The sequence below is a fragment of the Bombina bombina genome, chromosome 6 (assembly GCF_027579735.1).
Source record: "Bombina bombina isolate aBomBom1 chromosome 6, aBomBom1.pri, whole genome shotgun sequence".
NCBI classification, from domain to species: Eukaryota; Metazoa; Chordata; class Amphibia; order Anura; family Bombinatoridae; genus Bombina; species Bombina bombina.
This window is the reverse complement of record NC_069504.1, coordinates 1085642212-1085657127: the sequence shown is the minus strand read 5'-3', so window position 1 is coordinate 1085657127 and position 14916 is coordinate 1085642212.

Sequence of the window (14916 nt, the reverse complement as noted above, 5' to 3'; positions counted from 1 at the left end):
CCCCATTGGGATATTCGTCCAAACATTGTAATTTCAACAGCAATAAAACATAAACATCCTGAGAATATTTAGCATGTGTCTAAGAATATAGGGTACCTCTATTCAAATGGGAACACCAGTATCACTGCAAACATTGTAAGTTCTGCAAGAGTTCCCCCCATCAAGGGGCATATGCAACACCGAATAGAGCAGAATCACAGTCTCAGAATTGTAGAGAAATCCCTATCGCTGCTCCCTGTCAATATCTTGGGCATTAGCATTGTTGGAGTCACTTCTAGCTCCGTCTTCATGAGGCGTCTTGGGAATAGGAGGAGGGGTTATTCCTAATGTGTTACAAAAGGGGCCCATATCCTCAAAGGATCTGTATATTGTGGTGCGGTCTCCTTTGGTGGCCACAATACTTGTAGGAAATCCCCATCTGTAGGTGATCTTTTGTTCCTGAAGGATACTTGTAAGAAATTTCAGCTCCCTTCTCTTTTGCAGGGTTGTGGGGCTTAGATCGGAAAAAATTTGTAAAGACACTCCGGCGTGTGTGATCGGGTGTTTGTTTCTGCTGTGTTTCAAAATTTCTTCTTTATCTTTAAAGTTGAGTATCCTGATAATAACATCACGTGGGGGCGTCTTTGCTGGGGGTTTGGGGCGCAGCGCTCTATGCGCTCTTTCTATTTCAATTGTAGGTGCCATTGGAGTACCTTTGATTGTCCTAAATAAATCCTGTAAATATCCTTGAAGCGCTGCTGGGTGTATGGTCTCTGGGATACCTCTGATTCGCAGGTTATTTCTTCTTCCACGGTTATCTAGGTCTTCTATTTTGTCCATTAGGATGTGTACCATATCCGTGTTATATTGAGCCCTAGCAGATGTATCTTTAACTTCCTCCAGGATATTTTCATGGTGTTGTTCTACACTGTTGACCCTACGTGTGAGGTCATTAAGATCCTTCCGGAGTTCGCCAAAAAGGCCCTTGACCTCAGTCATGACTCCCCGAATGTCCTCTTTTGAAGATAGAAATTTCAAATCTTCCTTTGTAACATATGATGTGGGTAATGCTGTTGTCTGCTGAGTTTGTGAAGACACCCCTTGACGTGGTTCAGGTTGAGGGGATATCGTTTCTGCTGAAGCTGAGTCAGTGGGTTTTAGGTAGTGATTCATGTTTCTAGCTCTGGAATTCTTATCTCCAGTTAAATTCTTCTTTTGGGGCATTCCAGTTTAGGGTTTAGGCAGGCCAGTAGTTTCAGCCCCTCCTATGTAGGTATATATTCTATAGGAGCTGTTAGTAGATTATGATGAGGCTGTCTGTTCCAGGTGGTGGAGGTTATTGTTGGTGCATATGCGCTAGCTGTGATGTTGATATAACACTCTTAACTGGGTTAAATAAACAGGCTAAGTTCTCTTTCTGTTGTGTCACTTTTCCCTGCTATATGTTAAATCACAACAGCACAATTGGCACCCTTATATGCACTCACTATCAAAGAATCCGACCAGCAGCAGTGATATAGCTGTGCTTCTATTGATTTTATTTATTTATGCCCCAGGGTTTGTTTATGTGCGGCCCCCAAAGCGCTCTTGGTAAGTGACTGAAGTGCCTGTATTTGTGTTATGTTTGATCGCACTTGCCCACTGAATATGCGGTCTATGTGGGGACAGGTGTTTGTAGAGAAAGATCTTACCCATAAGAAGCACCTCCTGTGGCAAGGCCTGCAAGCGGGTCTGATGTGCAGCTTCTATGGGACTCACGCAAGGGAGCTGTGCCTTAAGTGTCGGATGCACCGGGTGGTGTTCCGTCTGGCTTCAGTTGTATCCTGCTCTCTAATTTGCGTGCCTGTAATTCTGTGAGTCGCCACCGGTGTGAATTTGCAGGACTCTGATGGCTCCGATGTCGCGCTGGATCGGCTGTCTGGAGAGGCGCGATGTTATCTGCACTGGGATCCGGCTGTGGCCTGCAGCTTGCGTTATGTGGATAAGTGAATTTTATTCACAGAGGCCGTTTACGGGTCTCCGTTTACCTCAGGGCAAGGTGAGGTGACTCTTCTCTCTGTTATCTCTAATTTTAAAGGTCTGGTCTTTCCTTGTATCTCTGATTAATTATCTTGGGCCTAAACAGTGTGCTGGAGCTCTAAGCTATAGTGGCCATCTTCCAGCGCGGCCAAGCTCCGCCCCCCAAGTTTGTATTTATTTTAACTAGGTAGACTAGTTAGTAAATAGTTATTAACTATTTACTAGCTACCTAGTTAAAATAAATACAAATTTACCTGTAAAATAAAACCTAAACTGCCTTACACTAAAACCTAACATTACAATGAAATTACATTAATTAAATTAACAAAATACAATTATCTAAATTACAAAAAATAATAAACACTAAATTACACAAAATAAAAAAAGAAATAATCAAAAATAAAAACGAATTACTCCTAATAACCGCTTGGATGAGGACTTCGCCGCCTGGATAAGGATGGATGTCCGGTCTTCAAAAACTGTAAGTGGATCGTCGGGGGTTAGTGTTAGTTTTTTTTAAGGGTTTATTGGGTGAGTTTTATTTTTAGCTTAGGGTTTTGGGCAATGTAAAAGAGCTAAATGCCCTTTTAAGGGCAATGGCCATCCAAATGCCCTTTTCAGGGCAATGGGGAGCTTAGGTTTATTTAGATAGGTTTTTATTTGGGGGGTTGGTTGTGTGGGTGGTGGGTTTTACTGTTGGGGGGTTATTTGTATTTTTTTTACAGGTAAAAGCGCTGATTTCCTTTAAGGGCCATTGGTAGTTTAGTGTAGGCTAGGGTTTTTTTTATTTTGGGGGAGCTTTTTTATTTTGATAGGGCTATTAGATTAGGAGTAATTTGTTTTTATTTTTGATAATTTATTTTTTTATTTTGTGTAATTTAGTGTTTATTATTTTTTGTACTTTAGATAATTGTATTTTGTTAATTTAATTTATTTAATTTTATTGTAATGTTAGGTTTTAGTGTAAGGCAGGTTAGGTTTTTTTTTTACAGGTAAATTTGTATTTATTTTAACTAGGTATCTAGTAAATAGTTAAGAACTATTTACTAACTAGTCTACCTAGTTAAAATAAATACAAACTTACCTGTGAAATAAAAATAAAACCTAAGATAGATACTATTAGTTATATTGTAGCTATCTTAGGGTTTATTTTACAGGTAAGCAAGTATTTATTTTTAAATAGGAATTATTTAGTTATTAATAGTAGGTTTTATTTATAATTATTTTAATTATGTTAAAGTTAGGGGTGTTAGGGTTAGGGTTAGACTTAGGGTTATGTTAGGAGTTAATATATTTATTAGGGTTAATAACTTTAGTATAGTGGCAGCGGCAACATTGGGGGTGGCAGATTAGGGGTTAATAAGTGTAGGTAGCTGGCAGCGACATAGGGGGACGGCAGATTAGGGGTTAATAAGTGTAATGTAGGTGGCGGCGATGTAGGGGGCGGCAGATTAGGGGTTAATAAATGCAGGTAGGTGTTGGCGACATTGAGGGACGGCAGATTAGGGGTTAATAAGTGTAATGTAGGTGGCGGCGATGTCGGGGGGGCAGATTAGGGGTTAATAAGTGTAGGTAGGTGTTGGCGACATTGAGGGGCAGCAGATTAGGGGTGTTTAGACTCGGGGTTTATGTTATACATTTTTTCCCCCATAGGGGCTGTGTTACGGAGCTTTACGGTCCGCGATTGCAGGTGTTAGGCTTTTTTTTAGCCGGCTCTCCCCATTGATTTCTATGGGGAAATCATGCACGAGCACGTCAAAACACTGCTTGTATTTGGGTGAAGCATGGAGCTCAACGCAACCATATCGTCCGCACAAGCAGTTTTTTTGCAAACCTGTAATAGCAGCGCTATGAAAGGTGAGCGTTGAAAATAACTTGCAAGTTATTAGTGAGCCAGCCATAATGCAAAACTCGTAATCTGGCTGTGAATTAGGCTTCACTAACCAGGCTCCACCCTGCACAAAATGTGCACTTTCAAGTAGTGCACCAGTCTGTACTAACTGGGCACCAGCATGTACTAACTGTGCACCAGCCTGTAGAAGTGTGCACCAGCCTGTACTAACCATACACCAGCATATACTAACCGTGCACCAGCCTGTAGAACTGTACACCAGCCTGTACTACTAACCATGCACCAGCATTTACTAACCGTGCATCAGCATGTACTAACTGTGCACCAGCCTGTAGAACTGTGCACTAACCGTGCACCAGCCTGTACTAATCATGCTCAGCCTGTACTAACCGTGTACCAGCCTGTACTAACCGTGTACCAGCCTGTACTAACCATGCCCCAGCCTGTACTAACTGTGCACCAGCCTGTAGAACTGTGCACCTTGCATCAGCCTGTTCTAACCGTGCACCAGCCTGTTCTAACTGTACACCAGCCTGTACTAACCATGCACCAGCCTGTACTAACCTTGCACCAGCCTGTACTAACCTTGCACCAGCCTGCACTAACCATGCACCAGCATGTACTAACCGTGCACCAGCCTGTACTAACTGTACACCAGCCTGTACTAACCATGCAACAGCCTGTACTAACCATGCACCAGCCTGTACTAACCATGCACCAGCATGTACTAACCGTGCACCAGCATGTACTAACCGTGCACCAGTCTGTAGAACTGTGCACCAGCCTGTATTAACTGTGCACCAGCCTGTACTAACTGTGCACCAGCCTGTACTAACTGTGCACCAGCCTGTACTAACCGTGTACCAGCCTGTACTAACCATGCACCAGCCTGTACTAACTATACACCAGCCTGCACTAACCTGCACCAGCATGTACTAACCATCCACCAACCTGCACTAATCGTGCACCAGCCTGTACTAACCATACACCAGCCTGTACTAACCGTGCACCAGCCTGTACTAACCATACACCAGCCTGTACTAACCGTGCACCAGCCTGTACTAACCGTGCACCAGCCTGTACTAACCGTGCACCAGCCTGTACTAACCGTGCACCAGCATGTACTAACTGTGCACCAGCCTGTACTAACCGTGCACCAGCCTGTACTAACCGTGCACCAGCCTGTACTAACCGTGCACCAGCATGTACTAACTTTACACCAGCAGGTACTAACCGTGCACCAGCCTGTACTAACCATACACCAGCCTGTATTAACCGTGCACCAGCCTGCACTAACCATGCACCAGCCTGTACTAACCATACACCAGCCTGTACTAACCGTGCACCAGCATGTACTAACCATGCACCAGCATGTACTAACTGTGCACCAGCCTGTAGAACTGTGCACCAGCCTAAACTAACCATGCACCAGCCTGTAGAATTGTGCACCAGCCTGTACTAACCTTGCACCAGCATGTACTAACCGTGCATTAGCATGTACTAACCGTGCACCAGAATGTACTAACTGTGCACCAGCCTGTACTTACCATGCACCAGCATCTAGAACTGTGTACCAGCCTGTACTAACTGTGCACCAGCCTGTACTAACTGTGTACCAGCCTGTACTAACCGTGCACCAGCCTGTACTAACTATACACCAGCCTGCACTAACCGTGCACCAGCCTGTACTAACCGTGCACCAGTATGTACTAACTGTGCACCAGCCTGCACTAACCGTGTACCAGCCTTTACTGACCATGCACCAACCTGTACTAACCGTGTACCAGCCTTTACTGACCATGCACCAACCTGTACTAACCGTGTACTAACTGTGCACCAGCCTGTACTAACCGTGTACCAGCCTGTACTAACCGTGCACCAGCCTGTACTAACCGTGCACCAGCCTGTACTAACCGTGCACCAGCATGTACTAACTGTGCACCAGCCTGTACTAACCGTGCACCAGCCTGTACTAACCGTGCACCAGCCTGTACTAACCATGCACCAGCATGTACTAACTTTACACCAGCAGGTACTAACCGTGCACCAGCCTGTACTAACCATACACCAGCCTGTATTAACCGTGCACCAGCCTGCACTAACCATGCACCAGCCTGTACTAACCATACACCAGCCTGTACTAACCGTGCACCAGCATGTACTAACCATGCACCAGCATGTACTAACTGTGCACCAGCCTGTAGAACTGTGCACCAGCCTAAACTAACCATGCACCAGCCTGTAGAATTGTGCACCAGCCTGTACTAACCTTGCACCAGCATGTACTAACCGTGCATTAGCATGTACTAACCGTGCACCAGAATGTACTAACTGTGCACCAGCCTGTACTTACCATGCACCAGCATCTAGAACTGTGTACCAGCCTGTACTAACTGTGCACCAGCCTGTACTAACTGTGTACCAGCCTGTACTAACCGTGCACCAGCCTGTACTAACTATACACCAGCCTGCACTAACCGTGCACCAGCCTGTACTAACCGTGCACCAGTATGTACTAACTGTGCACCAGCCTGCACTAACCGTGTACCAGCCTTTACTGACCATGCACCAACCTGTACTAACCGTGTACTAACTGTGCACCAGCCTGTACTAACCGTGTACCAGCCTGTACTAACCGTGCACCAGCCTGTACTAACTATACACCAGCCTGCACTAACCGTGCACCAGCATGTACTAACCGTGCACCAGTATATACTAACTGTGCACCAGCCTGCACTAACCGTGCACCAGCCTGTACTAACCATGCACCAACCTGTACTAACCGTGTACCAGCCTGTACTAACCGTGTACCAGCCTGTACTAACTGTGCACTAGCCTGTACTAACCGTGCACCAGCCTGTACTAACTGTGCACCAGCCTGTAGAACTGTGCACCAGCCTGTACTAACCATGCAACAGCATGTACTAACTGTGCACCAGCCTGTAGAACTTTGCACCAGCATGTACTAACCGTGCACCAGAATGTACTAACCGTGCACCAGAATGTTTTAACTGTGCACCAGCCTGTAGAACTGTGCACCAGCCTGTACTAACCATGCACCAGCCTGTACTAACTGTGCACCAGCCTGTAGAACTGTGCACCAGCCTGTATTAACCATGCACTAGCATGTACTAACTGTGCACTAGACTGTAGAACTGTGCACCAGCCTGTTCTAACCATGCACCAGCATGTACTAACCGTGCACCAGAATGTACTAACTGTGCACCAGCCTGTAGAACTTTGCACCAGCCTTTACTAACCGTGCACCAGCCTGTACTAATTGTGCAACAACCTGCACTAACCGTGTACCAGCCTGTACTAACCGTGCACCAGCATGTACTAACTATACACCAGCCTGCACTAACCGTGCACCAGCATGTACTAACCGTGCACCAGTATGTACTATCTGTGCACCAGCCTGCACTAACCGTGCACCAGCCTGTACTAACCGTTCACCAGCCTGTACTAACAGTGTATCAGCCTGTACTAACTGTGCACCAGCCTGTACTAACCGTGCACCAGCCTGTACTAACTGTGCACCAGCCTATAGAACTGTGCACCAGTCTGTACTAACCATGCACCAGCATGTAGAACTGTGCACCAGCCTTTACTAACCGTGTACCAGCCTGTACTAACCGTGCACCAGCCTGTACTAACTATACACTAGCCTGCACTAACCGTGCACCAGCATGTACTAACCATACACCAGCCTGTACTAACCGTGCACCAGCCTGTACTATTCCTGGACCAGCATGTACTAACTGTTCACCAGCCTGTAGAACTGTGCACCAGCCTGCTCTAACAGTGCACCAGCCTGTACTAACTGTGCACCAGCCTGTACTAACCATACAACAGCATGTACTAGCTTTACACCAGCATTTATCTAACCGTGCACCAGCCTGTACTAACCATTCACCAGCCTGTACTAACCGTGCACCAGCCTGCACTAACCATGCACCAGCCTGTACTAACCATACACCAGCCTGTACTAACTATGCACCAGCCTGTACTAATTGTGCACCAGCCTGAACTAACTGTGTACCAGTCTGTAGAACTGTGCACCAGCCTGTACTAACCGTGCACCAGCATGTACTAACCGTGCACCAGCATGTACTGACCGTGCACCAGAATGTACTTACTGTGCACCAGCCTGTACTAACCATGCACCAGCATGTAGAACTGTGCACCAGCCTGTACTAATCATGTACCATCCTGTACTAACCGTGTACCAGCCTGTACTAACCGTGCACAAGCTTGTGCTAACTATACACCAGCAGGCACTAACCATGCACCATCATGTACTAACCAGGCACCAGTATGTACTAACCAAGCACCAGCCTGTACTAACCGTGCACCAGCCTGTACTAACCATACACCAGCCTGTACTAAACATGCACCAGCCTGTACTGACCATGCACCAGCATGTACTAGCTTTACACCAGCATTTATCTAACCATGCACCAGCCTGTACTAACCATACACCAGCATGCACTAACCATGCATCAGCCTGTATTAACTGTGCACCAGCCTGTACTAATGTGCACCAGCCTGTACTAACTGTGCTCCAGCATGTACTAACTGTGCACCAGCATGTACTAACCGTGCACTAGAATGTACTTACTGTGCACCAGCCTGTAGAACTGTGCACCAGCCTGTACTAACCGTGCACCAGCATGTACTAACCGTGCACTAGAATGAACTTACTGTGCACCAGTCTGTAGAACTGTGCACTAGCCTGTACTAACCATGCTCCAGCATGTACTAACCGTGCACCAGCATGTACTAACCGTGCACTAGAATGTACTTACTGTGCACCAGCCTGTAGAACTGTGCACCAGCCTGTACTAACCATGCACCAGCCTGTACTAACCATGCACCAGCCTGTACTAACCATACACCAGCATGCACTAACCATGCATCAGCCTGTATTAACTGTGCACCAGCCTGTACTAATGTGCACCAGCCTGTACTAACTGTGCTCCAGCATGTACTAACCGTGCACCAGCATGTACTAACCGTGCACTAGAATGTACTTACTGTGCACCAGCCTGTAGAACTGTGCACCAGCCTGTACTAACCATGCACCAGCATGTAGAACTGTGCACCAGCCTGTACTAACCGTGCACCAGCCTGTACTAACCGTGTACCATCCTGTACTAACCGTGTACCAGCCTGTACTAACCGTGTACCAGCTTGTACTAACCGTGCACCAGCCTGTACTAACTATACCAGCGTGCACTAACCGTGCACCATCATATACTAACCGTGCACCAACCTGTACTAAACATACACCAGCCTGTACTAACCGTGCACCAGCCTGTACTAACCCTGCACCAGCATGTACTAACTGTGCACCAGCCTGTAGAACCGTGCACCAGCCTGTACTAACTATACCAGCGTGCACCATCATGTACTAATCGTGCACCAACCTGTACTAAACATACACCAGCCTGCACTAATCGTGCACCAGCCTGTACTAACCCTGCACCAGCATGTACTAACTGTGCACCAGCCTGTAGAACTGTGCACCAGCCTGTACTAACAGTGCACCAGCTTGTACTAACCATGCACCAGCCTGTACTAACTTTACACTAGCATGTACTAACCGTGCACCAGCCTGCACTAACCATGCACCAGCCTGTACTAACCATACACCAGCCTATATTAACCGTGCACCAGCCTGTACTAATTGTGTACCAGCCTGTACAAACTATGCACCAGCCTGTACTAACCGTGCACCAGCATGTACTAACCGTGCACCAGACTGTACTAATCATGCACCAGCCTGTACTAACCATACACCAAAGTCCATGAATTTCAAGAAAACTCCAGCCACCAATTTCTTTAAAAGACCTTTATTCTTTTGTCATGGGTCCCATTGATATACAACGTTTCAAGCCAGCATTAGGCTCTTAGTCATGACATGACTAAGAGCCTAATACTGGCTTGAAACGTTGTATATCAATGGGACCCATGACAAAAGAATAAAGGTCTTTTAAAGAAATTGGTGGCTGGAGTTTTCTTGAAATTCATGGACTTTGGTGAGACTTGGCAAGTCTGTTACTCCGTGCCCCACTGAAAGAGGAAAATTGGTGTGCTGTTTTCCATTATTTTGATTCTAACCATACACCAGCCTGTACTAACCATGCACCAGCCTGTACTAACCGTACTCCAGTCTGTACTAACCATGCACCAGCCTGTACTAACCGTACTCCAGTCTGTACTAACCATGCACCAGCCTGTACTAATTGTGCACCAGCTTGTACTAACCATACACCAGCCTGTAATAACCGTGCACCAGCCTGTACCAATTGTGCACCAGCCTGTACTAACCATACACCAGCCTGTACTAACCGTACTCCAGCCTGTACTAACCGTACTCCAGCCTGGTCTAACCATGCATCAGTCCGTATTAACCGTGCACCAGCGTGTACTAACCATGCATCAGTCCATACTAACCATGCATCAGTCCATACTAACCATGCACCAACCTGTACTAACCATGCACCAGCCTGTACTAACCATGCACCAGCCTGTACTAACCATGCATCAGTCTGTACTAACCATGCACCAGCCTGTACTAACCATGCATCAGTCTGTACTAACCATGCATCAGTCTGTACTAACCATGCACCAGCCTGTACTAACCATGCACCAGCCTGTACTAACCATGCACCAGCCTGTACTAACCATGCAGCAGTCCGTACTAACCTTGCACCAGCCTGTACTAACCATGCACCAGCCTGTACTAACCGTGCACCAGCCTGTACTAACTGTGCACCAGCCTGTACTAACCGTACTCCAGCCTGTACTAAATGTACTCCAGCCTGTACTAACCATGCAACAGCCTGTACTAACCGTACACCAGCCTGTACTAACCATACACCAGCATGTACTAACCGTACACCAGCATGTACTAACCATACACCAGCCTGTACTAACCATACACCAGCCTGTACTAATCGTGCATTAGCCTGTACTAACCGTACTCCAGCCCGTACTAACCGTACTCCAGCCCGTACTAACCATGCACCAGCCTGTACTAACTACTAATATTTAAAGAGACAGTCAAGTCCCAAAAAAACTTTCATGATTTAAATAGGGCATGTAATTTTAAATGACTTCCCAATTTACTTTTATCACCAATTTTGCTTTATTCTCTTGGTATTCTTAGTTGAAAGCTAAACCTAAGAGGTTCATATGCTAATTTCTTAGACTTTGAAGACTGCCTCTAATCTGAATGCATTTTGACCACTAGAGGGCATTAGTTCATGTGTTTCATATAGATAACATTGAGCTTATGCACGTGAAGTGACCTAGGAGTGAGCACTGATTGGCTAAAATGCCAGTCAGTGCTCAATCTTTATAATTTATAAACATATAAATTATTTCAACACTTAATAACCCCCTTTCATCAGTTGCTTTTTATATACTATAGTGGAATATCAATAGATGTTCACACTTGCAACTATATATTTTATAAGGAGTATTTCACTTACATAAAATATTTACCGGTATGCATAGTGTGAAAATTATCAACATCACTACCTATGAACTTATTGAGTCACCTTTTTTCTAACGATTTATCTCCCCGAATTGGGAGAACTATTTAATCTTTATACCATCTTAGGGTGACTCTCAAACAGAAAAAAACGCCAGTCTGTCAAAAGAACTGAAATAAGGGGGCAGTCAGCCTATAGTGCTGTATTCTAAACGGTCCGTTACTACAATTATATTTACTTGGTTTTGTTTTGTAACCTAGTGGGGAAATTACTATTTCAATAACTCCAATTGTGGAATGATTTAAGTTTAGCGCTTTTCTGTATATCTAGCTATACTTTAGTGCTTTTTTACTATCTGAGGACATAAATATCTTCAGTTTCGTATCTCCTGAATAAATAAATGAACTGATATTTTTGATACATTTATTGAAACCATTTAGCATTAAGAACGTATATGCTGTATCAACTTTCAGGAAATTACAAAAGCAGTGACCAATACTATTAGAAACATCCATTTGAAAACCTTATATGTTGCGTGTCTTGTGTGGGTATCTTACCGGACACGAATCTGTTACTTTTAGCTCCCGGCACATTTGTAATCTCTGCCATTTCCACACTATTTGCACCAGTTGCAATATACAAGATATCATTACCATAGATTCATAATGACTGACAGGGGTATTAACGCTTTAATTGCGAAAGTGATTCAATCCACAATTATACTTTGTACTCCACTGTGCTGGTTTATAATCGGCTAATCTAGCTATTAGGTACAAACTTTTCCATAATACAAATATAAGGAGGTATAAACGTATAAATTATTTTGACACTTAATAACCCCCTTTCATTAGTTGCTTTTTACATATTATAGTGGAATATCAATAGATGTTCACCCTTGCAACTATATTTTATAAGGAGTATTTCACTTCAGAGTAACTTACATAAAATATTTATGCATAGTCCAGAAAATTATCAACAGCACTACCTATGAACTTATTGAGTCACCTTTTTTCTAACGATTTATCTCCCCGAATTGGAAGAACTATTTCATCTTTATACCATCTTAGGGTGACTCTCAACCTATAGTATCCACATTGGACCTTTATTTGGGATATTACAGTACTGATCTTTTCGGTGCCTAATTATTGTGTTTTCGCTATCTGTTTTTACTGTGCGTTTTCCCCATTTTTTTTTTTTTTAATTACCAATAAAGTTTACCTTTTAACCTTTCTGTGTTCCATAACTAGGGACATTCCTGTCTTTTATAAGTGTATATGATAATAAATACACATGACATACAGTGTATAAGTAAAGACACAGATCTTTATTACCAGTGGTATAAATGATGAGGAGTGCTATTTAGTATACACCTTTGTAGTTGGTCACACCACTATCCGTTTTGCTCTAATATACCAGTATACAGCACCCACTCCCTTAGTAAATTCTAGCAATTTTATCAATTGGGTCATCATTTAGTAGTGCCATTCTCTATTCCCCTCTCTCCCTTTTCCTCGTTCACATGAAGTAACAATATGCCTTACTGCACTACTAATTCACCAGCCTACATGCCCCATGCCTGATCTTGCAGTATTCTTGCCTCAGAGTGAGGTAACTATATGGGATACAGCACTACTAATTCACCAGCCTACATGCCCCATGCCTGATCTTGCAGTATTCTTGCCTCAGAGTGAGGTAACTATATGGGATACAGCACTACTAATTCACCAGCCTACATGCCCCATGCCTGATCTTGCAGTATTCTTGCCTCAGAGTGAGGTAACTATATGGGATACAGCACTACTAATTCACCAGCCTACATGCCCCATGCCTGATCTTGCAGTATTCTTGCCTCAGAGTGAGGTAACTATATGGGATACAGCACTACTAATTCACCAGCCTACATGCCCCATGCCTGATCTTGCAGTATTCTTGCCTCAGAGTGAGGTAACTATATGGGATACAGCACTACTAATTCACCAGCCTACATGCCCCATGCCTGATCTTGCAGTATTCTTGCCCCAGAGTGAGGTAACTATATGGCATACAGCACTACTAATTCACCAGCCTACATGCCCAATCTTGCAGTAATAATGCCCCAGACTGACAGGGCTGCACTGGGAAATCAGATCGACCCTGGAAATTTGTATAGACCGACCCAGCCCCGCCCCTCCAGCCTAGCCACACCCCCTCCAGCCCAGCCCATACAAATTCTGAAACTATAATGCTGCAGAGTAACCAGGCTTTCAAAATCTTTTGCCACAATCACCTGCATTAAAAGATTATATACACCAGCATGAACCTTCAAAATATCTCACACTACTGTCCAGATTTTCCTCTTAATTATCAGGAAGAAACCATTGTTGATTTTGCTATATGGCATACTGCACTACTAATTCACTAACCTACGTGCCCCATGCCTGATCTTCCAGTAATGATTTCCCAGAGTGAGGTAACTATATGGCATACTGCACTACTAATTCACCAGCCTACGTGCCCCATGCCTGATCTTCCAGTAATGATTTCCCAGAGTGAGGTAAGTATATGGCATACTGCACTACTAATTCACAAGCCTACATGCCCCATGCCCGATCTTGCAGTAATAATACTCCAGAGTGAGGTAACTATATGGCATACTGCACTACCAATTCACCAGCCTACATGCCCCATGCCTAATCTTGCAGTAAAGATGCCCCAAAGTGAGGTAATTATATGGCATACTGCACTACTTACTCGCTAGCCTACATGCCCCATGCCTGATCTTGCAGTAATCATGCCCCAGAGTGAGGTAACTATATGGCATACTGCACTACTAATTCACCAGCCTACATGCACCATGCCTGATCTTGCAGTAATGATGCCCCAGAGTGAGGTAACAATATGTCATACTGCACTACTAATTCACCACCCTACATGCACCATGCCTGAAATTGCAGTAATAATGCCCCAGAGTGAGGTAACTATATGGCATACTGCACTACTAATTCACCAGCCTACATGCCCCATGCCTGATCTTGCAGTAATAATGCCCCAGAGTGAAGTAACCATATGCCTTTATGCACTATTAATTCACCAACCTATCTAGGTGCCTGATCTTACAATATTAATGCACCAGTCTAGATACTCCATGCTCCATCTTGCTGTAATAATAAGTAACAGTAATAATACCCCAGTGTAAAGTAACAGTATACTAATTACCGGCCTATGTGCATCATGTCCAAATCTGCATTAATTATACCTCAGTGTCAAGTAACAGTATACTAATTGCCAGCCTATGTCCTCTCCTACAGTAATAATACCCCACTGTGATGTAACAGTTAATCATATTACTAATGCACAAGCCTGCACCACCCAGTGACCAGCCCTTAGTAATAATGAAACAAATATACAGGTAGGCGGTGTTCTCTCTCACCAAATTACCCCAATGTATGAACTAGTCCACCAGTATAAAGTTTATAAGAGAAGTTCGTAGTCCACTTATAAATGTAAACCTTCTCCTTTTGATATTCGCAGTAAGGTTAAACAAACTATTGATTTAGTCCCACTGTATAGTAAAGTCCTCTTTAA